The sequence below is a fragment of the Serinus canaria genome, chromosome 9 (genome assembly GCF_022539315.1).
Source record: "Serinus canaria isolate serCan28SL12 chromosome 9, serCan2020, whole genome shotgun sequence".
NCBI lineage: Eukaryota > Metazoa > Chordata > Aves > Passeriformes > Fringillidae > Serinus > Serinus canaria.
The window spans coordinates 5846224-5870691 of NC_066323.1; the positions used below are offsets into that span (position 1 = coordinate 5846224).

The 24468-nt window shown below is 39.6% G+C and overlaps 1 long non-coding RNA gene across 1 annotated transcript; it reads right to left on the minus strand.

The window, feature by feature from the left end:
- Window positions 1–12426: 12426 nt before the first annotated feature.
- LOC127059939 (uncharacterized) lies at window positions 12427–21366 on the minus strand. The gene is made up of 3 exons (XR_007778296.1): window positions 21292–21366; window positions 18894–18953; window positions 12427–12493 (listed from the first exon to the last, which is right to left on the minus strand). It is a non-coding gene; the product is annotated as an uncharacterized LOC127059939 (long non-coding RNA).
- Between the last annotated feature and the right edge of the window lie 3102 nt (window positions 21367–24468).

The following is a 24468-nucleotide window of genomic DNA, read 5'->3' on the forward strand; positions in this document are numbered from 1 at the left end:
CCTGGCTCATTACACTTGTAAACCAAGAAACTTTTAAAACTCTGCATCCTTTTATATAAACTCATTTACTTGTCTACTCTATCTCAGTAAAGAAACACTGTTTAATATATGGTCATAGTTTCTTTATGCCATACCAATCACAATTTCTAATTTTAGTTGAGCAAACAGCATTTGAAATAGATGTGATCTGTCTTTGCTTTGTCTGACCTTTGCCTTTCAGTGACCTGAAAAAAATGTCAATTATTAAAACAAATTATTTAAAAGTTAGTATTCAGTTAGACAGAAAACTACCTCTCAGACAAATGGTATCATATATAGTAAGCAAGGTTAGATGGAGACAGGATATTTAAAATGAAGTCATAAGAATCATTTTAGAATCAATAAGGTCAGAAAAGACCCTCGAGATCATCAAGTTTCATTGAGTTTTTATCTTTCTGAAGAAATATAGAAATGTAAATTTAATGGTAGAAGAAAAACAAACTTGCCTTGTCTTTTCTTACAAAGTGGATTCCATTGTCTGTAAACATAAATTCAGAGCACAAGCTCAGTTCCACTGGCCAGAATGACAGCAATTATCAATTACAGGAAGACAAAGCTACCAACGTAGGGAGAGTCCCATTTAGGTGGGGAATACTGAGCAACCTCTTGAGCTATTTATGCATCTGACCAGCTTTGAGCAAAGTGCTGGAACAAACCTCCTGCCTCCCAGGCCCACCACTGACACAACAGCCTAGCCAGACCCTGAGCAAGCTGCAATTGTTTAAAGGGCTGTAGCACACAGCTGCTCCCTCACTGAGGACCCAAGACATGCATTTTTATCTCCTGGAGCCCAAAGGTCTTCAGCAGGATGGCATGCAGGTGGCTTTGCAGGTGAGCACTATCTCACAAGTGGCTGGATCCAGTCCTGTTCTCAGGGAGCTGCTCACAGGGCTGTAAGTCTGTGTCACCCTCTCCTCCATCAAACCCCCACATACTGAGGAGGCCATAAAATCCACTCAGCCTAGGAGGCTTGTCTTATCAGCTCACAAGAATTGAAAGTCTGCAGGTCAAATCTTGATTCTAAATTGCCTTGAAGTACCTTTGAAAGTATAAAATTATGAGAGAGCTCAGCATCATCATTATCATTAGCAACCACCCCTGAAAATGCTCCAGAAACGATGCCGACTGCTCCTTGGAAGGAAGTCAGAGAGATATTGCAATTACCAACTATGTTATATCATTTAAGTATATATTTAGCTTAATTGTGGTAAAACTTGATAGTATTCTGTTGATTTCATAATTACTAGAAAAACTGCAAAATAAAACACATGTCTAGGGGGACTGGGAATTTGATGTGGTTTATAATCAACAACATTGTTCACAATGACAGATCTGAGTATACAGAAATTATTTCACATTGCAGCACTGGTGCTAACACTTGCTTTTCCACTTGCTTTTCATTACCATTGCAAAGTAGTTTTCCTAGACAGTGCTTATTTTAGTCATGGACAGAAACTAATGAATTTTTCAGACTTGTGTCTGGATTTTATTATACTCCTATACAATCTTTTATTATACTCCCACAAAATCTGTTTTTTATGTATTGTACTATCAAAGAGCGGGCTGAGTATGCCCTTACTTCCCTTTGAATCTTTTTTACAACTTTATAATTCAGAAATTTAAACCTCTCTTGACCCATTATGAACCACTTACCCCTGAGTCTGACCTTTCTTCTCCCTCTGGGTCACTGTGAAAATTATTGGAACTCCAGGAGCACCCAAATCTTCTCTTCTTTGGCTCTGTTGTAAAACAATGTAAAAAGAAGTCTGTAAACAGCCCCACTCTCAAGAGCCTGCAGTCTGGCATGTTTACAGGACAGATTTTAGCAAAGTAAAGAAATGATTGAGCTAGCTTGTTCCTTTCAAGCTAACATTGGTATCTCTAGTCTGTACTAGAGATAAGCACAAACTATGTTGGTAAAACAAGGGAGCTAAATAAGTGCCAGGAAAAGGGAAACTCACAATTCCTCCCTGCACACAGCTGACATGAGCATGGGTATTCACAGCAAGAGACCCAGCAGAGGAGACAAGGGGTTTTTGTGTGAGCAGTTGTCAGTTTGAACACCATTTTGCCCTTTCTGAAAATCTGTCCACTGAAAAGGCATGAACACCACTGGGGTGATTCCCAGCCCTGTTAGATCAGAGCTGCTGGAGAACCTCTCCATAAGGTGAGTCCTGTGGCTGCCCTGGTGCACAGAGAGGAATCCAGCACTGAGTGTGTTGATTGGTTTTGTGCTGTTGTGTAGAGGATTCTAAAGACATACAGAAATGTAAGAGGGAAACAGAAACTTTGGTTGGTTGATACATCCAGGCACCAGCAGCCAAAGACTCTGAACCCTACTCCCTATTTCTTCTGCTGCTTTCACTCAGTTCATTTTGCTCCATAGATCGATTTCCTTATTGGAAAAAAGACTGACAAAGGTCTTTTTTACCTCTGTCTTGCTGTTGTACCCTGTAGGGTCTGTGGAGTGGAAAGATTTTGTGGATGTGAAATGTGTGATTGCTTTTGTGGACACAGGGGTCTCCTGTTACTGATTAGGTGGAGCCAGCCCTTCCCCTACATCATGAATGCTGAGCAGGCAGATCCCAACACAAAAGTTGCCTGATATGGAGCTGTGGAGAGGGCAGACTTAGGAGAAATACTTTCTGTATGCTCTAAATTTGCTTTTTCTCCCTTGTAGAGATAAGGTTTGATTGAGCACCACTTAATGCAGAGCAGAGGAAGGAATGATATTGTAGACAGGTAGACATTGTGGCGAGGAAGAACTCTAGAAAATTAAGTGCAATTGAAAGAGTAAGAACAGTAGAAAATCAAGACTTTCACATGAGTTAAACAATGGGATTTTTCCCTCTTATCATCTGTTGCTTCAGATAAGTACTCCTTACCTACTCCATGCTCCTCTCACAGCCTCACACATCTAAGGTCCTGGTTGGCTTTTTTAGTAACACTAAAATAGGAGCAATGGAAAGGCAATAATGCTGGTATTTGATGTTGCAAACAGCAAATTCAGTTAAAGCATTTATTCAACTTGAGGATGGATAACCCTCCCACTGAGAGCCCCACAGTGATTGTTTCAGACATGGCCTGTGTGTTTCAGAATACCAGAGGAAAAGCCAGCCATGGGAGTAGATGCCTGATGAAAGATGGTCACTGCTATAATTGGTCCAGATCTGCTTCAAAGCAGGTTTAGGTATCCAGCAGTGCCCCTGGAACATTCCAAACACACAGGGATGTAGCTGAGGAGAGCAGTGAGACTCACCTGCTGTAGCTTCAGATTGAAATCTGCCACACATCTAATAAACATGCACAAACCTACTGTTCAGTTTGTGCAAGCTCTGGGCAGAAGAGCAGAAATCATGTGGAGAAGGATATAAAGGAACATGAAGCAATCCCATAAGAAGCCAAACTTTTACTTTCAGTGTTTATGGCAGTGATCTTCACGGGAGGATCAATGCTGCACTAATTCACAAGAATGATGAGCACCTTACTACAGATGTAACAGCAAAGACAACATTGCAGACCTCGGTTAATTTCAAATTATATAAAAATTTTGTCATCTGCATACTTTAAAATCATACTTCAAGCAGCTTAGTAGAAAATTATAGCCTGCTTTTTAGAAGCATAACCTATAATTTATTTTTCATTAACTGCCCAAGTTCAATTTTGGTACTCTAAAACTAAATGCATTTTTTAAGCTTTTACTTTCATCAATCATTTGATTTTTTTTTTCTGACACGTGGCATATTTTATTCAATGGTATTGGCTGCTCTGTTTTTAAATACTATTCTGTTTTCTAGAACACCAGGAGGATTGTATTTAGACATCTTTAAAAAATGTAGTGACAGCAATTTCAATCAAAAAAAAAGAGGAAAAAAAATACAATGAATAACAGCAACTGAAATAAGTTAGAAACAAGGAAGGAAAAAGCAGTATTGGAATACTTTGGTTTCATTCATACTGAAGTTTGTAATGTTGTGGAAGACTTATGAGAGCCTTGTATACAAGTTAATACTGCAGTAGATCTCCATTGCCATCTGCTGGTAAATAAACCATATAACTGTATTCTAGATTTTTTTCTCAAACAGTCATATATTGTACAACTGTTGAGAGATTACACCATAAATAGGCAATAAAGGATTTAGGGTATTTATTGTGAGACTATCATTGCATTTTTATTCTTTGCTCACGTAAGACCTTTATAAAGAACTGCATTACAGTTGATAAATGGTGGTATTTGTTCCAATGCTCTCTTTATGCTGAAAAGAAATACTGCTAGTTATGACTCTGTAAATTAAGGTGAGACAATGGGTTTTGTTGTGATTGAAACAAATAGCAGAGCTGCTTAAGGAAAACTCCCCACAACCAAAATAAATATCTACTCAGAGAAAAGGTGTTGGTCCCCAGTGTGCTGTGATGGGACTGTGCCACAGCAGTTAACCCAAAAAATGTTCACCAGCACCAAGCCATGGCACCCAGAGACAGCAGGGACAACAGCAGGGACAGCAGCAAGCTGTCATTTCACTTTCTGGTATTTCTAATCCTTTTCTTACCACTGTCATCATCCTTCCCGCTGTCCTTTCCATTGCACTCCCTCTCTGCCACAGCTGCTCCTTGTAGGTCTCTGTGCAGGTCCCTGTGTTTGTCCTCCTGACACAGCACATCCTGTCCTGAGGGAAGGGGGAGGCTGCAGGCTGGTCCTGGAGCAGCAGGAGCAGCCCCTCCCAGCAGAGCTGTCTGTGTCACAGCAGACCCAGCAGACTCTCACCTTCTCCATCACGTGGGGAAGGAGAATGAGATGTGTCTCCAACTCATTACCCTTCGGAGCAGAGAGCAGCACTCAATGTGATGCTGAGCCTTGATAAATCATCCTTTCAATCAAATCAGTAAACAGAGGGAAATGCTGTCTAACTGGCAATAAATTTCAGGCAAGTTCAGCAAGGAGTGACAGATCAGTCAAAAGGCTATGCCTGGCTCTGTTTGTGTATTGCTTTTGCATTGCTTCTTTCTGCATCAGGGAAAGTGAATTCCCTCCCTTGGAGCTGCGTTGGCTGCCAGCATTGCCAATTAATGTGACAGGGAACAACCCCTGCAACAAGTGTCTGCTTTTGGCCATGCAAGCAAAAGAAATGTTTGCAATATTCTGGAAAAAACTAGGGCTGAAGGCTTTCTGGCTACACCTTCTGAAGCCAGAGCTGCATCATGAAAAGCATCTACTTAAGAGCAGACTTTGCAGTGGTGACAATTCAGTTTGAATCTTCCAGCTCAGCCCCACACAGCCAGGACTGTGGTGGATGGGGTCAGTCACAAACACTGGGAAAAAGGAGGATAAATGCAGGCAAGTGCAATGGCATTTTAGAGCTGCAATAGTGTCAGAAGGAGTAAAGATTAACTCAGCTCAGCAAGAGCTGTGAAAAGTTGCTGTGGGTACTTGGAAGGAAAAGAGCTTTGGAACAAAAGTGAGAACAGTGTCTTGAGGGACTTCTATTTCTCATCAAACCATTTCCCTCATGAGGGGACACAGAGCTGGTCTTGGACTCACAAAGGCATTTAGAAACCAGAGTCTATGGCAGGTTACACTTAATGATCATAATAGCTATTAAAGCCAAAAGGGATTGGAAAACACAAGCTTAATTATTTGACTATCCCAAGGGATCCAGAATCAACACACAATACTAATAGTATCTCCAGTCATTGTTATTAGATTATGCCTAGAAACTTTTCCCTGAAGCAACACTGTAATTATGTATTTATTAATTTATCTTTATTTGCTTTAGCTTCTCCAGTCTTTAGAAAAATGCATGCTTTCCACTCCAAGCAAATTCAAAACAAAGTCATCTCATTGAGGAAATGGGTAAAAACAACTGAACTCTAAAAGAGAGGAGCAAAACTCAAGAATCCATAGCTTCCTTTGGAATTTACAAGTTAAAAAACCCACCTGCATTAGGGAAAAGTAAAACACAGATGAAAATTAGAAGCTGAGATACATTTCCCTTTCTACAGAGAGTGCCAGTCAGGTCTGCAGCAGAAATGAAATCAAGGAGCTGTTCATTCTAAGAGCTTGTGTCTATTCAAGGAAATCTGGCCTTCAAACAAGATAGGACAGAAATGAGACAGGAATGCCATTCCCATTGCTCTCCATACCAGGAACCAGGTTTCCATGAGACACAGGGCAGACTGTGCTTCTGATGCCTCCCATGGCCCTTCAGGATCCAGAGATGAAAGTCAGAGTGCAGGATCTTCCCATTCAGTCCTCAATCTACTCCTTCCTAAGAAAAATTATTTTACAATATCCATCAAACACTAACAAACATCCCAGGCAGGGATAGCAAGGGTTGGCAAAATTTAGACACAAACCATGAAGGCTCAATGACTCCAAGGCTATCCAGGCATCAAGAAATGAGAGAAACTCTAGGATCTTTTTGTAATAGTTTTAAGCTCTCAATATCAGAAAATGGAAAAAAAAATTATGCAAGGTTTTTGCACAACATAAGTGGAGGGTGCAAGACCAAACTCCCCCTTTCTCTTGAGACTGCATTTTGAATAAATGTGCTTAAAATATTTTCCTTCATGAAAAAGAGAGGGAAGTAATAGGGGACAGGAACAAAGCAATATTTCAAAGACTTGATGAAACACAGCTCATTGCTGACTGTCCATCTTATCTTCCTATGCCACATTTTTGAGGATTGGGAGTTTACAAATAGCACTGCATCTTTTCCTTAGCATGCATGGGTGGGAAGACAAAAGAGTCAAGCTTTTACATTCCAAAAGAAGAACAATTTTTAGGATAGATAAGTCAGAGGTACATTCAAGAAATGCAGAAAAATTTGTCTTCCTAGAATTGAGTATACTATCTAACAGAACCTATATAGCAGGATTATACTCCATGGCTTACAAGAGTATTGATCTGTGTGCACTCCTCAGTGGTGTTACATTCATTTTAGCATTGATCTCTCTTTCATTACACCACTGCATCATGCACTCTCAGTGTCATCTCAGTGCTCCTCTAAAATCTGACTGTCTTCTGTTGCTCTCAAGATGTACAGATGCATCATGCAGCTTCCAATTCAAAATATCAATTTCAATGTCTTATTCTCACACAGGCACTCCCCACTTTTAAAAATAATACTAAGGACTGACCATCCCTTAATCCTCCAAAACAAGTTAAACATGGAATAAAGAGGACATTGGCAAGTGCTTTTTCTTCAGAGATTTTCTTTACTCTGTGCATTGTTTGTGTTACCTTTCAAAGAAGCTTGAAAATACCATTTCTTTTCCTCATGGCTCCCTTCTATTCCATTTGGAAAACATTGATTTTCCTTCCCCCTGTGATTCTTATGCAGCACAAGTAAACATGGCTCTGTTTAATATATGTCCAAGTCTGTGCAATGCCATCAAATTCACTGTAGCTCTGGGAGAGAAACCAGTCACTTTGTTGGCTTCTAGCTTTGCTACAATGCAAAATACCACAATTCTTGCACAATGTCCAGAGAGGTTACTGGTTTTGTTAATTTGCTTATGCATGCTTTATTCTTCAAAGAACATGACTGGGTGCCAGGAACTCATAAATTCTGACGTCAGTTTTAATAACAGCGGCAATTACAGAGAGACAAGGATTCGTGGATCACAAGATCATGGTACAAAACATGCAGATACATGGGCAAAAAGCCTTTTTTCCTAATGGATTACCAAAATAATATACTTGATCTTGAGATCTCACATGAGCTTCTGCACCATGCTTTGATTACTGCACCCCTGGTATAAGTTAGAGGTGAGTTTTTTGTCTTCAGGCTGGTAAAGATGAGGACAAAAACCTTAAAAAACCTACTACAACTCCCTGCAGGAATTGTCACCTTCCCTGCTGAGTGTGCCTTCAAGATTTTGTGCTGTTTTGCCAGCTCCCACCATATTCTGTAATTCTGGACAAAAATATCTTATCTTGCAGCTATCTAATTATGCCAGCCTGGGGAGCAAGTGCATGGCATCTCAACATTGGTACCTTGGCTATTCCATAGTAACAACCCCTGACTTCACTGTGTGATGTCTGTGTCCTTCACACCTTTTAAACTGGTATCCTATTACCTGAGTGCAGAAAAAACACTTTGTTCTTCACTTGCATGTAAGTTGCAACAGATGAGAACAAGCTGGGAAAAACAACTATTATTTTAGTCTTCATGATTTCCCAGTTTTCCCTCTATAAAGTCCCCTTTTTCTGCCCTCACACAGCTCTTGCTTTTTCTTGTCAGTATTTCACTGTCAACCTACGTTCTTGTAGCCTTTTTCCTGCATTAACAGTAATGCCATATTTTATTGCTGCAAGTATAACCCTCAGCACTTTAGCTCCTGCACCACAGACCCCAATCCAGTGTTTAAAGATGGGAATCCTTCCAAGAACATCCTTAGGCACTGGCACTGGATCAGACACTCTGTGCAAGGACAGATTTCTCATATCCCTAAGTTAACTTTTGAAAGAAAAGGCTCTATCCAGCAGGAGAGTTACTTACCAATGTAATATTTTATGCATTGAGCTCCAGAGTGTTGCAAGATGACTTTAAGTATCACAGCAGACAGAGTAATTTCACATAATGAGCTAGTTCTTTAAACTGTTACCTCACTTAACACTGAACCAATTAATCAGGACAAGGAAAAAAAAAAAGTACTGCTTGTGCACTGCTGTACCACAATGCATTACTGCTCCCAGCTCCAAGTCCTTTTCTCACAAAGATTAGATCTCAGGAACCCAGAGCTCTTTTATGTGCTTGCACTGCCCTTTTCTAATTGCTCACAATAGGAGCTGACAGGCAAGCAGTCAGGGAGACATTGTTTCCACAGAAATTGCATATAAAAGATTCAGCAGCTGTGTAAATACATCATTTTTAGGAAGTGGACCTTCCTGTAGAAGTATGGAGATGTAACACTGTTCTGAAATTATAATATCAACTACAAAAACACTGTTTCAGCTACACCAGTCACTGCTGTGGGCAAGGGCTGGCCAGAAGAGACATTGACCTGAGCAAAAGAAAACAGGCTGGATCCAAAAGTACTGCCTGTTAATACAATCAGTGGCATTTAAGGGATTCATTCAATGTTTTAGTATTTATTTTATATGTATTTTGTTATGGTATTTACTGAAAAACCACCCTGTGTAGGGACTAAGACTTGTTCTGGCTGCTGTGGTCAGCATACCAGGGCTGTGAATGTCAACCTTGTGTCAACCAACTTATTCCTCTCTCTTGGAAAGGAAAGCATCCTTTTCTCCATGTTGTGTCATAAAGATGGTGTAATTGGGGAGGAGGAAAAGAAAGGGGATGTCATTTCACAAATGATTCCGTTACAGTCATTCTTCTCTCCTCACTTATTTCACTGAATATCTGACAATCAAGAAAGGTGCAATTATCTAAAGTGAAGAAACTGCAATATTAACAGAAATGGCATTTTACTGCAGTGATTAAACATGGAATTTCAAGGGCTTATTTGTCAATGTGTTGCTTACATGTTACAGGTAATCTCTGAAAATCAGTTGAGTTGTACTACTGAGAATGACAGTGATTAATGAGATCCTGCCTCTGAGGGAGATATTGCAGGTGAAAAGCAACAAAAGCAGAACAGACAAGTGGCAAGGGCCAATGAGACAAACTCTTAATTGCAACCACCATTAATTATTTGACAGGGGAGTTATAGGGCCGTGTGAGATGCAGAAAAATGTTTGGGGAATTTCCTACCTGCACCCAGAGCAGCTCTGGGGTGGGGTGTTCCATGTGAACCAAGAGGTGAGGAATGAGCAGTAATAGCAAAGGGCTGAGTGCTCTCCTATGAAAGTATCAAGCAGCGTTAGAAAGTTGGAGACTGATGGAATGGCCTCCACTATTTTTTCCCCCCCTCCACAGGAAGATACCTCTTAAAATCAGTTAGAAAATGTAGCCATATATAGATATGGCAAGCATATATCAATACATATGTCACCAGTGTGACCTTCCTGTGACATCCACACTGTACTGCAATAAAAGTGCAAAAATAATTGTATATTTTTTCATTTTACAATGGAAAAATAATTTGTGGAAAAATTATTAGAAATAAAGAATTAAGGAGTATCATCATCTCACACCTATACCCTATCACCCTTTACAGCTCAGTGATCTCAGCTGCATGAACAGCTCTCATAAAGTTAACATTCTTAAAACAGAATTATTTCAGATGCTCTATTTTATATGCTGCTTTTAAATGCAAAGTTATTTGATAAAACAACAAAACAGGCATTTACTAAGAAAAATATTATTGTTAAAAAATGCAGACAATAATTTCATTCCAGACTCTGCCTCTTTAAAGATCTAAGTGGTGTATACAAGTCTTTGTTGTGTGATGCAGTGGTTACCATGGTAATTTTTTTTTTTTAAGTTTAGTGAAGACAGTGCAGTCAAAAACATAAATAGCCAGAGCCCGTGGCAGGGTAAATTGTACAATGGCATTCTAGAATAAATTTACATGGCTTTTTCTTATTTGTTTCTGAAAGCATATATTAGAGACTAATATTTCTTTGTAAAGAAAGATACTTCATTTTCGTAAGACTACAATTATATTTGATTATAATTTTTAACTGTACCTGCTCCAGGATGACACTAAATTCTATAGCCCTTTATTATCTATGGCTCCTCAAAGACAGTGATCCAAGCTGGGAGGTGTGGGAGAGTTTCCTGGAGTGCTACCTGGTTAGAAGGGTTTTAAGTTTTGCAGGAACACCACCAGAGAGATTTATAACACATCATCAGAAAGATTTATATTTGCCAGCAAAATCAAAAATATATCCTGGAATAACTAATTGAGCTGCAGACCTGTGGAATATATTTATATCTATATATGTGTATGTGCATGTATATGTATATGCCAGCCTGAAAGCCAAGAAATTCATTTATACCTTGTTTAGGAAAAGAAAGGCAATATTTTTAAAACTAAAATTGTTGTTTGCCACAATTGTTTGGTAGCAATATTGCTGTAGAGGACCTAACCAAAGCTACAGGCAATGTCTTTCCTCTAGCATGCAATCAGGAAAGACTCCAAGAGCAGGGCAGACTGATGAAATACATCACCTGTGTGCTCCCTCTCCTCCAGGCCTTTGCAGTTCACAGACATCCAGGGCCAGACAGAGTTTCAGCAATCTCAGAGGATTCATTTTCCATGAGTTTGTCCTTGAAGTCCAGCGACCTTTTGCTTTCCACAGCATCCTGGGGCAAAAAGTCAGAGTTAAGCTACTAGGCTGAGTTTTACCAACAGCAGACATCTCTGTAGTTTATAAATATAATGCTGCTTTGATGCAAGGCTAAATGCCTAATTTTGCTAATGATTCTGTGCCCAGAAGTAATGTGTGATATGTGGTTAAAGATAGTTTTAAAATGCTTGAGCAATATGAGCAGAGGGAGTTAGTAAAAGGGCATTTTTAGTCCTGTGGTATTTGGAGCTGCTTCTCCAGGGTACCAGCCATGGCATCTCACCAGCTCACTTCTGGAAGAATTTGGAAAGAGACCTCTCAACAAAGCTGACAAGCTGGAACTGCTTGTTCTCCACTGCTCCTGCTTTGTCATGGGCAGAGATTCCTACTTGGAATTTTGCAGTGAAAGAATATTGTGCTGTGTCCTGGTTTGCTTTCTGCTGGGCAGACATATGGCTTCTCCACAATGATTTTAAACTCATTAGGAGGAATCTGGCAAAGCAACAGATGTTTAACTAGCCAACAAAAGTCATATTCCTGGAGGAATTTCTAATAATTATATCACATCAAGTCCATCACATATCTTTTCACCCAGTACAAATTAGTGTAGGAAATGATGCCAGTTAGAACCACTTGAAAATCTAACCTTTCAAATTCACAATAGGTTATGTCTATTAAACAATTTGAAAGTAAGATATCTTTTAATAATAAAAAGCTAAATTTTTATGCAAGCCATGTGAAATACTGGAGTAAAGGAAATTTTTTTTTTGTCTTTGCAGAGCCTTTATGCCTCATTGGTATGAAAGAGAATTTTTTTAGGAATAGGGCCAGCCAAGGAAAATAACTACCCCTTATTTTGTGAGCAGAATACCACATTCCTTCCAACTGTCTTTATTAATTTATAAACAGCTATGATCCTGGGTTGTTCTGGTCATTCAAATTTATGATCAAAATAAAATTACTCTCAATAGAGAGAAAAAAATGCCTCTTCTCTAAAACTTCATAACAAGTGATAAGCATTCACTGGACCATAATTACATCTTTCTATTTTTCCTATGCTACTTCAGGTTTTAATTTTTTTTTAATATCACCATTTTAATTAAGCTTTAATCTTCACAGCACTAAACTAAATTAAAAAGATCTTTATAGTGTTGCTTTGGTAACTAACAGAAGGGGTAAAATTACCTTATCTGTTTGTTCACCATGTTGCTGCTGTAAACATCCTAGTTACGGTCTTTAATTTGCTCATTTTCACTAGGAAAAAAAAGAAAAGAACATGTGACACTGCAAACAGTTATCACTGCTGGAACAGTCCTCTAGCAGGATCTCACTGTGATTGTCATGGACAAACATGGAGTTGGGAACTCTTTGCTCCAGGAGATTAAATACAAGTTAATTAGGCAAGACACAAAGCAGGCAGAGAAAGTGAAAGCAGCAGTACCCATCACAGAAATTCCCACCTCCTTGCCCTTCTGTCTGGTCCCCTTTATTTCCTTCAACAATCTGCAGTACATTAAAAGCTAAACATAAACTTCTTATGATTTTCCCATGGTTTCCTGCAGATAATTAGCAACAAATCTTCAGAACACACCTGCCATGTACCTGCCATGTCAATGTGCCATTTTATATCTCTGTAAAATAGCAAACAACAAATTGAGTTGTCCAAGACTATAGCTAAACACAATCCTACATCACAGCACTCTAACAGAAACGTGCTGAAGGTGTGAGAACACACTCGACCTTGAAAAGCCTGTACAGCTTAAGTTGTGGAATAGGTAAGAGATAAAGGAAGAAAATCGTTAGACCTTTCTTTTAAAACTGAGATGTCACAGATCAAAACAAGACCAAGTTCTTGTTATTATCTAATCTTGTTATTATGTAACAGAAGAAAGAATACTTTTTAAGATTACTTTAAAAAAAGAATACTTTTATATGATTTCAGAGTTGTACATGTCTGTTTCTCTTTTTGAACCTTTCTCTGCTGGATTGTTTCACCCTCAGCAAGGAACTGATGCTCATTTCCATTCAAACAACTCCACAGACACTGGCTATTGTGGCCTGAAATGCAGTTTAACCTAAGCCTTGGGAACCCTCCAGACTGCAGGTGAGTGAAGGGCTTTCCCAAAAGGCAGAGCCCATGTATGTATCAGCATCACCCAAAAACACAGCAGGACCTCTCCCACCTGTGCAGGAGAGCCTTCCTGAGCCCAGGAAACAAACCGGCACCGATGCAAAACCTTTTTAATTACAAATCATTCCTCCAATACTCTTTTGCTATTAATGGTGCTTCTCAACTTAGCAGGCTTTTAGGAAGCCTTGATTATTTACAAAGCAGTACAGGTGAGCCCCTGGCACAGGGTGCCCAGAGAAGCTGTGGCTGCCCCTGGATCCCTGCAAGTGTCCAAGCCAGGCTGGAGCAGCCTGGGATAGAGGAAGGTGTCCCTGCCCATGGGTTGGAACAGAATGATCCCTAAGGTCCCTTCTACCCCAAACCATTCCATGGTTCTATGAATTTGGAAAAGCCTTGTGCCTACACAGCTGATTCCCAGCAGCTGAGGAATCCCATGGACACATTGACTCCAGAGCTATTTTCCCCTTCAATTTGGCTGTCCATGTGCATTTTCCAGGGTTCTCAGTAAAGCACTTAGAGCCCCAAGTCCATCAGCATTAGCAGTGAGGTCAAATGTTGAAAGTTTAGCTGTTTTGGTTTTTTTTAATAAAGAAGAAATTCATGTAGCAAAAAGGATTTAACATGTGCAGCACACTACAACAAAGCTGTCCTACAGCTCTGATTGCAACTTGGTTTGTATTTTCAACTCATTTTCAATTTTCAGCTAAATAAACACAAAACATGAAAGCCACTAAAACCAAGGCAGAAAATAAAGTGCTGTCAAGCTGTGATAAAGTCAGTGTTCACCAAAGATCCATCTCCTCCCACTGAGAGATCCTAAATCTGAGGCTGAACTAAGAATGACAGAACAGGCAGCATTCAAAAACAAAAGTTTTCACTTGGTAAGATTCCCTTGTTTTCTGATTTTGATGGACAACAAAATAGTTGAAAGTTACAACTAATTTAGAAACATGAGAAAAATGACAAAAAATAGAAGCTATCAAATAAAAAATCCTAAGGTCTGTCAACTACTGAATATATAAGGAAGACAAAAGTGACATTTTATTTTGCATCACCTTTTCTGTGTCCTGGAAAAACCTTTTTTCTCAAGTCATGTGTGTTAAACATCTTTGGTCTTTCTCCAGTAATCCATAGAAAAACAGATTCCTAAAGTAAGCTTAAATGTAGGTCTCATAGCAATTAAATATGACTAATTATGAAAGAGAAGTTCTATCATTTGATATTCACTGAGAGTACTTTTCCCCAGAGTATTTTACCCAACATATCCTCCTTAGAATCATATAAACAGATGAGCTGTATTGATCTCACTGAGAACAGCCTGAACCTTTTTCTTACATAATGCCTTTTTTCCCCAAAATATATTTGAATGTAAGGAATATTTAAGTAGAACTCAAGCAAAATAAAATTGCTCTGTTCAACACAGAAAATATTTCTAAAAACTACCTGTGTTAGTAATCATGCCACTGCTGTTTGCTGATTGCTAATTGTTGCCATCATGTTCATCACACAGGATAAAAAAATGCCCCTGTAAGTATCCTGTGAACACAGTAAGGCTGATCTCCATGCATCAGGGTAAAGCAGCTGCCAGAAATCACTCAGATCAGTGCTGAGACTGCAGTCAAGCTTCTTGGGTACACTTAGCAAACATAATTATTTAGAACCTTTCTCCTTGCTGTTGCTTCTATTGTGTAAACAGAAAATGCAACCCTCCCTGAGCAGGGACCAGGCTACTGGCTGAGGGCAATATGTTAACAAACCAGGAATGTGCTTTCCACAGGGAATCTAAGGAGTACCTCAGAGGTTTCAATATAATCCAAGAATTGTAAGAGCAACTGTGGCCACAGCTGGGTTCCACCTGTTTGCCTCTCTGACAGATGTTCAGGGCTCTCCAAGCCCTCAGTTAAACAGCAGCTGTATCTCAGTCAGGGAACAGCCCACGTTCACTGCCAGGCTGCAGGAGCTGCCTGCCCTGCCAGCTGGAGCAGTCAGAGAACAACCTCGGCAGCCAGAGCCCTTCCCCAAAGCCTCCCCTCAGTGCCATGCACAGCCACTGCTTTCCAGCAGGGATTCCTCCGTGGAGCCTGGCTCTCCCCGACTCAGGAGCAGAGAAACACATTTATGCATGCCAGCCCCAGCCTGACATGTGCTCACTCTCTAGCAGAGCTAAATCACAGGCTCTGTGCTGCTTAGGGGTTACTCCTCCCCATGAGCAGCTCTCTCATCATCAGGTCCATGCAATGGATTGGATCAGGAATCAAATTTAGCTGAAAAATGACCAGAAGACAAATCCTCAGCATGCTGAATCCTCTCCCTACCCTGTTCACCATCTGAACAGAAGGGACAGCACAGGCTAAAAGCAGCTGAAAAGCCAAGCAACTAAATGTTTAAGTACTGCCTCAGCTAAAGTAGCTCTCCAAATATTTCTTCTTGCAGCACGCTCCCAATAATTAGAGTTGCCCAGAAAAGCCAGAAAACTGACACTGGCATAGGTCTTGTATGCAGAAGATTATCTCTTCTGTAATATACACTAGCATTCTGCAGAATTTACTTGGGATTTAAAAATAGGAATGCATAGAAAAAAATGAGATTTCATATTAATATCTGACAGCTAGTCTGTACAGAGACAGGTTTAGTTTTTAATGAATGCCATTTTTATATATATTTATATATATTCCCCTAAAACTTGCAAAACTGTATGTATTACATACAATGAGCACTATTTATTGCTTTATCCCTAATGTTAATCTTGTATATCTGACTATTTCTTTTTCAATAATAGTAGAAAATTACTTTGTCAATTATATTGCTTTTCCTAGGCTGAAATATTAGAGACTAAAAGGCAAATTCAAGAGAATCCTATTCCAAGGCAGGCTGCACACTGGTTTTTAACAAGCACTTCTAGACCATGAGCAGTAAAAACATTCTCTAAAAGGAAGTAGATGGTAGTCTGGACAATTTTTGGCTATTTGAAACCTGTTCTGCTTTTGCTGCATATTCCTAATCACATCATTTTTCCTTCTGGGCGCTTATCCCCCATTTTCTTCTTCTACCATTTCCTTTGTAACATATATTAGTTTATTTTCAGCTTTGGTAAAGTCCCTGAGCACCATGTTTTCACAATCTCTCTCCTTGCAGCTGCTGTATTGCTGGGGAGGCACTATTAGAAACTCATCCATAACAGCTCAGTCTCAGACAACTGCTCCATGGATGTGATACTTTGCTTAGAAAATTATAATGTGATTATCTTGGGAAATAGATTTCTTCCTTGAGGTAATTGTCAGGAATGTAAGATGGTCAAAGATCTCTTCTTTCTATTTAAATAGGTTCTAGGCAGAATCACAGATTATTTTGTAGTTGCTGCAGTTATTGTTTTTGCAGTAAAGACCGAACCATCTGTTCCTTTGAAGTGGTGCCAAATCAGTTGAAAATAATTCATTCAGGTATCCAGTGAACCACAAGAGCTGATGGTTTAAGGATTCTGGAAGGTTTCAGCAGGGAGCACCAAATGCACTTTGCCCAGTTTGGATTAGATTTTATTTAAACAGTGGGCTCTGGGTAGTTCAGGAAAGCAGTAAGTGGACACAGGAGAGTTCCTCTCTATTTCCTTCCCATATTAAACCTGCTTTAATGAGACTCAACAGCTACATATCCTGTATGTATGTCCAGCTCACACTATCCAAAGGGTAATTATAAATTATGGTCACAACTTTGGTGTAGTTCTGCATATCAGAAATCAATCAGAATGGCCAAGACTATCTGGCTGACAGCTGGTTTATGTCCCCAGTTTGTGCTCTTGTGGGACAGCTCTGCCCTGTTGGCCATGTCTGGTGTGATTATCACTTTTGGGGACTTGGGCAGGACATCATGAGCAGCATGAGCAAAGAAAGGGAGGGAAGGACTACCTAGAACCAATCCATGAGTCTGGACAAGATGATGGTTTGCTTGACAAGTCTCTGATAACACACACCACACCAGCAGCAAATGAAAACCAAAATATTCCAAGGACCTCCTGAGCCCTTAACCATCCTTACTTGCAATGGTTTTCTGATGAAACAACTGCAAGTTGATGTTAGCTGGTGTCTGAGAGAGGATCATTTCTGAAGCATTTTCTGCTACGGGTTTTATAATGATGAAGTATTGTCTGCATGAATTTATAACTGAGTGGGTTAATTAAACATTACCCCTGGGCATCTGAACATTGAAGAATGTGTCTCTATTCTGAAAGGAACACTTAATCCTCCTCAGCCTGATGCATTCCCTGTATTATTTACTAATAAATTTTAGTTTATTTATTGCACTGGGAAAAAAAACCCAGCAGCTTAATAAGGTTTAGTTTTCTCACTTTTCAAACTCATTGGGATGTTAAATTTTAAATAATGAAAACCTATGTTAGAGCCCTCCTTTTTCCTGTAAAATATTGGAAACAACTGAACACAAACATGACTGATATTAAGCATTGCTTAAAGAAATTATGAATAAAAGAAGTAATATATTAAACCACTGTGTAACACCTTCCAAAGCTGTGACAATTGAACATTCATTCCAATCTTGTTAAACAGCTATTCTATCAGTAGTTCTAGCATCACAATGCAGGACCTTAATTAGGTGATGTTTCTTTCATCCTTTATTTATTAGGTTTTCGAGCCAAAATAATAATAAAAAAAAGATTTGCAGCTCTAATAAAGTACCACCATTGCCATATTTCTTTCATATATTAGTAATTTGTTAGCTTATATGAACCTGCATTTTCTATATTTTGCTTATGATAAGTGGGCCAAACACAACAGAGAGCAAATAAAAATATTTGCAACATGCTATAATTTCCTTTGCAGCCTAATGTCATAATTAAGAAACAGCTAAGTTTATGAACCAGCTTTGCACATTTGCAAATCATGTGGATATGTGACTGACAGAAATGACAATCTTTTTAAGAGCTTTATCAGTCACAGTGTTGAAATACTATACTCCCCCCAGAAAAATTTCATGTTTTTGCAATGTAACAAGGTTATTTTGAGGGTTCCTTTGTCTCATGACTTTTTAGAGACAAATGAATTTTTGTCCTGGGTAGGAAACAGCTTTAAATCTATACCAAACAACTAAATTCTCATTTCACATACTGATTCATCAGATATTGAAGCTAAAGCCTGTCCCTGATTGAGAACACACTGTTATTCTCTCTGCACTTTAAACAATTCCTTTTTAATTTAAAAAAAATGTCAAGCTGTCTCTAGATATATTTTTTACTTTATCTGGTTATCTCTAAATAGACAGATTTGGGTTTGCATTGTGTGAAATAATCCTGTCAGACACAGATTAGCAGGAAGGAGGCATCAGAAAGGCAGGATAGATTGCTGGATCCCACTGTGCCGTGGGCAGGCACTGCCAAGAGCTGCCCATGGGGAGCTGCTTTAGCTTTAGCAAGGCTTTCCTGGGGCTCCAGCAGGGCTTTCCTCTCCCAGCCACAGCACCAGCACATCTTGTGCTCTCCCTCACCCAGCTGGCCTGTCTGTGCTGAACACCCACCTCTTCTCATTTTGTCACCTCTCTTCCTGTGGCAGGAGACCTCCTGTCCATCCAAGACACCTGTGGGAAATAGTAAAGGTAAAGAGATTTCCAGAAAGCTGTAGAAGCAAGCCTAGGAAACAGAGAGAACAGAGAGCTAGCTGCAGCTGCAAAGTATGAAAGTAGGAGTTACAATGGTATAGCAAGGACATTAAACAATAGCACTGTTGGTTAGTACAATGTTATGTACAATATGTTATTGGCTAGAAAGTTTTTTAAGTGCTCTGGAACAAAGGAATCTTTGGCTGCTGCTGGCTGTACGTGAGTGTTTGCCATCTTTCTATTGTCTCGACCATGAAATGAGGCTGAGGTTGCAAATAAAGCTCAAGGAACTACCCCAGCAATCCCGTCCTGTTCGTGAAAACAAACTCCAAACATAAATCACATCACCCAGCACAAGAGACAAAAGAAAAAAAGACAAATGGTGCTTATCACACTAATCTTGAAACAAGTCACGATGCCCACGTGCTGATAGCAGGGATGATTCACACAATGGGTGAGTGTCCTGCAGCTGTAAAATACAGCAAGTAACCTGGCCAGCACAAGAGTTCAGAACCTGCTGAAAAGTGCCTGTTCTAATGCAGATTTTGTCACTACTTTAGGGCTCGTGGCTTTAGAAGGTACTGGTTGGTTGGCAGCAAATTTCTGTAGCTTTTCAATATTCTTGTGACAGGAAGCTATCTGCAAAAAATATATAATCTCCTGCATTTTCCAAAATATATATCCTTTTCCAAAAGAATAAAGAAAATATGAGTGATATATGTTTTATGTATAGTCTGCCCTCAAATATGGAGCTTCTCTCTGGCCTAAAGCCAGGGGAAGAATGGATAAGCATCACCAGTATGATCCCTGAGCAACCCTACAAAAAGGACATACCTGAAGGTGTTAACATAACCAGCCCTCACTGAACAGTATTCAAATAACTGCTTTGATGGCATAGGACTCATCTGTAAACAGTCCAAGCCTTCTGCATTGCAGCTATGACTGAGGGGTTATGGTGCTTTAACTTAAAATTCTGTAAGTCATTATGAGCTCCCTAATAGCAGATGGATTCCGTTCTGAACCACATCAAATTCCAGTTAAATAAGGTTGTCAGTATGATAATTTTCTAGCTGGATGTAGCAAGCAATTGGCCAGAATCTGACTGTTAATGGGCATTTCATTTCAGTTTAAATACCTAAAACAGCAAATGCTTTAATCAGGCAGCTCTCATTAATAAAAAACAGTGATCCCTTCTAAGCTGTAGTATTTATCCTGCATTCCTGTACTCTGGAAGCACTGAATGTCTACATCTTTTTGTGTATTAATTGGAATCCTCTATTCGTACTAATGCAATGAAAATATGCACACACCAGGCACGAGAGCTTTTTAACTGAATGGATAATTGTGCCACAGGGCAGAAGTTCATCTTGTAATTTGTGACAGTTGCACTTACACAAAACTCCAGCAGTTCTGGAGTAGCAATGAGACCAATCATAGCTGATAAAATAATTCTGCTTGTAGAGTGCAAGCAAATACTCAAAGCAGAAATCTAATCAGCCTTTCTTGGTAGATGCATTACCTTCTCATGCCTTGGGAAGTCTTAGAACAAGGTCAATGAAAATCCATGCCCTTGGAGAAGGGGTTCACAGGAAAAACTTTTGAGCAAAGGAGAGCGTCTACAGAAAAGGTGCAGCCAGAGCCAGTAGGATATTCTGCAGCAATACCCGAAGCAGAGCCGTGGTACAGACCCCACACGGGTTCGAGGGGATGTTGCACAGCCATATGCCACAGAAATGTGCCAAAAAGGCGTTCAGCCGTACCCAGCACAGAAGGCAGCGGGCAGCCCAGCAGCTTTTCCCCCACCCATGCACGGAGGGAGCAGTGCTGCCCTTCCCAGAGAACGCTCAGGTTGATTAAGCCTTGTTGGAAACGCAGAGATAAAACAGAAGGAGAAAATAATCTTATGCGCTTTAATTTCTTACTATTTTCTTTTTTTGCCAGAAGCTGAATCAGGGTAATATCAAGCTTTGCTTTTCTGTTTCTAGAACAAAACGTTGACTGCCAAAACATAGGGGTTTAGCCTTCATGAAGTTGCTGTCCTGCATTCTAAAACACTTCCAAACCCCTTCTTTTGCTACGGGTTACCTGTTCTGAGTCCACCTCTACGTTTCACAATTGCAATTTAAGAAATATTATTTAATTAACGTCCTTCGTTTGTATTCACAGGAACTCCCATTTGTATGCACACAATTCACTCACTCTGTGGTCTATGGCTGGCAAATAACACCACTTAACAGCTGTTAAATAGGGTAATCACCTGTTGTTATCCACAGGTAGCTTTAATTCAAATGCTAATTGCTCTCAGTGCTCTACTTACAAAGCTGCCCCAATGTCAGCTGCTGTCTGTGCCTCACCAGATGGATGCGAGCCTCTCATGGATCGCTCTGTCCCTCTGCAGGAAAAAGGTCTGAGTTATAAAAAAACTCGCTACTCAACAGTGCCACAAACAAAAAATAAAACGGCACGAAAATTAAACAGGGAAGGTCTTTCAGACAGCAAGAATTGCAACAAAAATGTAATTAATTGGGAAGATGAAGAAAAGGAGTACAAACTGGACATCAAATATTGTACGAGCTGGTGCTTCAGCCTACTTACAACCACAACCAGCTAACATTCACCATTGCTAAACTCAGTTTGATAAAATTCTTCTGAATTATCAGCTGTCGCAGATCTATGTCAGCCAAAAGTGATAGGAAATTGGCAGCTAAACTGCTTGAACAGGTCAGGTATTGGTAAAAATCTCCCTGAAAAAATAAAATTTCTAGCCTGATACAGGTAAATTTCTTTTTTTTTTTTTTCTCATACACATAATTCTTCACTAAAAAGATTTCATTATTTTTCTCCCTTCAGTAGAAATGCCTCAAAACTACACTGTACAACTACTTGCTCCCCACAGCAAGAGGCTACAAATTATTTTTTTCTAAAAGATCTCCAATTTGCCCAGGCTCTCTGGAGGCAGAGTTTCACGTTGTGCCTAATTTCATCAAACTGTGCTTTGCTGCCAAAAGTGATGGTCTAATTCTGTCTCCTTTCCCCTCTTAACTCCACTGACGTATTCCTTACCCTTTCTTCACATTAGATTTAGTCATTCCCTCTGTTCCTGGAATATGACTCACTGATCCAAAGGAATAGTAATTTATTTGGAGGGGAGATCTACATGTGAGAGCCCCCAGCTGGACTGGGCCAAGGCTGCTGTGGGGCAGTGCCCTGAGCTCCTTGCTGTGTGCTGAGCTCCTGCTGCACAGCTGCAGGTTTTATTTCAGCTCTCCCACTGTAAAAGGACCATTCACTCCCCAATGCTATCAGATTTTCACACTGCACTGGGTGATTTTGCTGCCCTGCTCTCCAAAGAGCTGTTATTTTATAGATGAACAGAGCCATCCATCAGTGGCCCAAGAGCAGAACCTCCTTGCTCAGTTTCTCCATTTGAACTGCTCAGCTCAGATAATTCTGCTGGGTTCCAAGAACACAACCCAAACAGTTTTGGAGGATACCTGAGCAAAGTGGTGGCCTCAGAAAATGTGGACAAAGTGGTGGCCTCGGGAAATGACTGCTAGCACAAGGCTACACTTTTTCCTGCCTCCTACAAATAAGAGATAAACATTATCACAGGTGAAACCTGGCTCTAAGAAAGGAGTCAAATCCTATAAAAGTCACATATTAGATAGATCAGCAGCAAGCATTGGCACAGGTTTCAGTTTTGGTCTGAGCTCACTGTACTGACTGGAACTCTGGCCTTGAAGAAAGGAGCTGCTCAACATTCCCAAACACAAACTTTAAATTTAAAAAACTTGTATTAGACAGTTCCACAGTTCTTTAACATCTTGAGCAGGGAGGGATGAAAACCTATTAAACCCAGGTCATTTTTATCTTGGTGTCCTGCTTTAGGGATATGATTGAAATGAACATCCTGCAGCAACCACCACTTATGTGTGAATGTTCATTTTAGCAAAGTCAATTATTTCAATCATCAAAAGGAAAGAACTGCTTGTTTGACAGTTATGACTCATTAACATACATTTCATTTTGATGAGCATTTTTTAAAATTTGTTTTGCATATTTTGCTTAGAGGAAGGGAGTAAAATAAAATATTTTTGAAAGGATGCAGAGCTGGTGCTTTGATGGGCTTTTAAAATCTCAATGAAAAGCTGTAGGTAGGGCTGCTTTGCCAGCTTGAAAGCTATATTTTGTTTGATTCTCTTTCAGACTGTGAATAGAAAAACAAAGCTTCAAAATATAGTTGCAAAGTTAAGAATAAAAAAGTTATATGTAAAATTCTATCTTTAGTATAAAAGTACATTTTAATATTTATTCAATCCTGCATGAAAAAAAGAAAAGAAAACCTAAAAGCCAAGTAAAAATTTGAATGCTGCTCATTCCCTATTTAAGTCAGAATCAATCCACACTTTCATTTACTTTCAATGAGAAATTGAAAACCAGTTGGTCAAATTATTTCTTTCATTTAACACTGTATGAAGAAAGGAAATAATTCAAATAACCTAAAGAGGGCTTTTTTATCACTTCTCAAGGCAAAAAACCCCCACATAAATTAACAAGTAACCTAATTTTTTTTCATCCCAGAGATCACAGGTCAAGGTATCATTAAGCACTTTTCATCCTGAAAGCAGAGAATTGCAGTTTACTATTTTGTCAGCTATACAAGGAGATTAAGGATGGCTTTCAGCTGGATCCTGAACTCATAACTCCTTTTATCATGACTCACAAAAGGCCACTGTTATCTCTTGTATCACTGCTCAAATTAGGAGCCTTACTCATTTCCTTTTTCTCCCACACTTTAAGTTCCATGAGTGTTATAAACACCCAGTATAATTCATTCAGGAAAGCAGCTTACCTGGAGAACCCAATCTATTTGAAAGTTTGCTGGTGCTCTTTTTGATTCCAGTAACTTGTGTCATGTACAGCTGACAATGACATAACAATTAAGCAACTGAAATAATTTTGGATACCACCAGACCCATATTTTGTTCCCCTAGAGGTATATAAGGGAAAGGGCACCAAATTAACAAAAACACCAGAAATTGCAGTTTCAAAGCTGGATCTCTCAGATCCTCTCTTTCATGCTACTGTCGTTGGAATGACAAAATTTCACCCACCAGGTTGAGTATAATTCTGGAAATACCTGTGGAGTGTAGGGTGTGAAGCCACCTTTAAAGAGGGAAGAAGACTCCCACCTTACCTCAGACAGGTCTGATGTGGCAGGGATGTCATGGGCACAGGTGTTGGTCAAGCTGTTATTTCTTTTCAATTTATCTAAATATTTGCAGAGTGATTTTGAAAGATGAATTAGATATTTAAATAGGCCAACTAAACTCTTGAAAGCTGTGTACTGATATTCCCTGGTATCAACAGGGTGATGGAAAGTATTTGATACAAACCACTGTGAGGAGGAGGAAGACCTAAACCTCTAGATCTCCTGCTAACAGGCTAGAAACTGTCTCTGCTTTGGAAGGTCACTCTTCCCCAGCTCTATTCT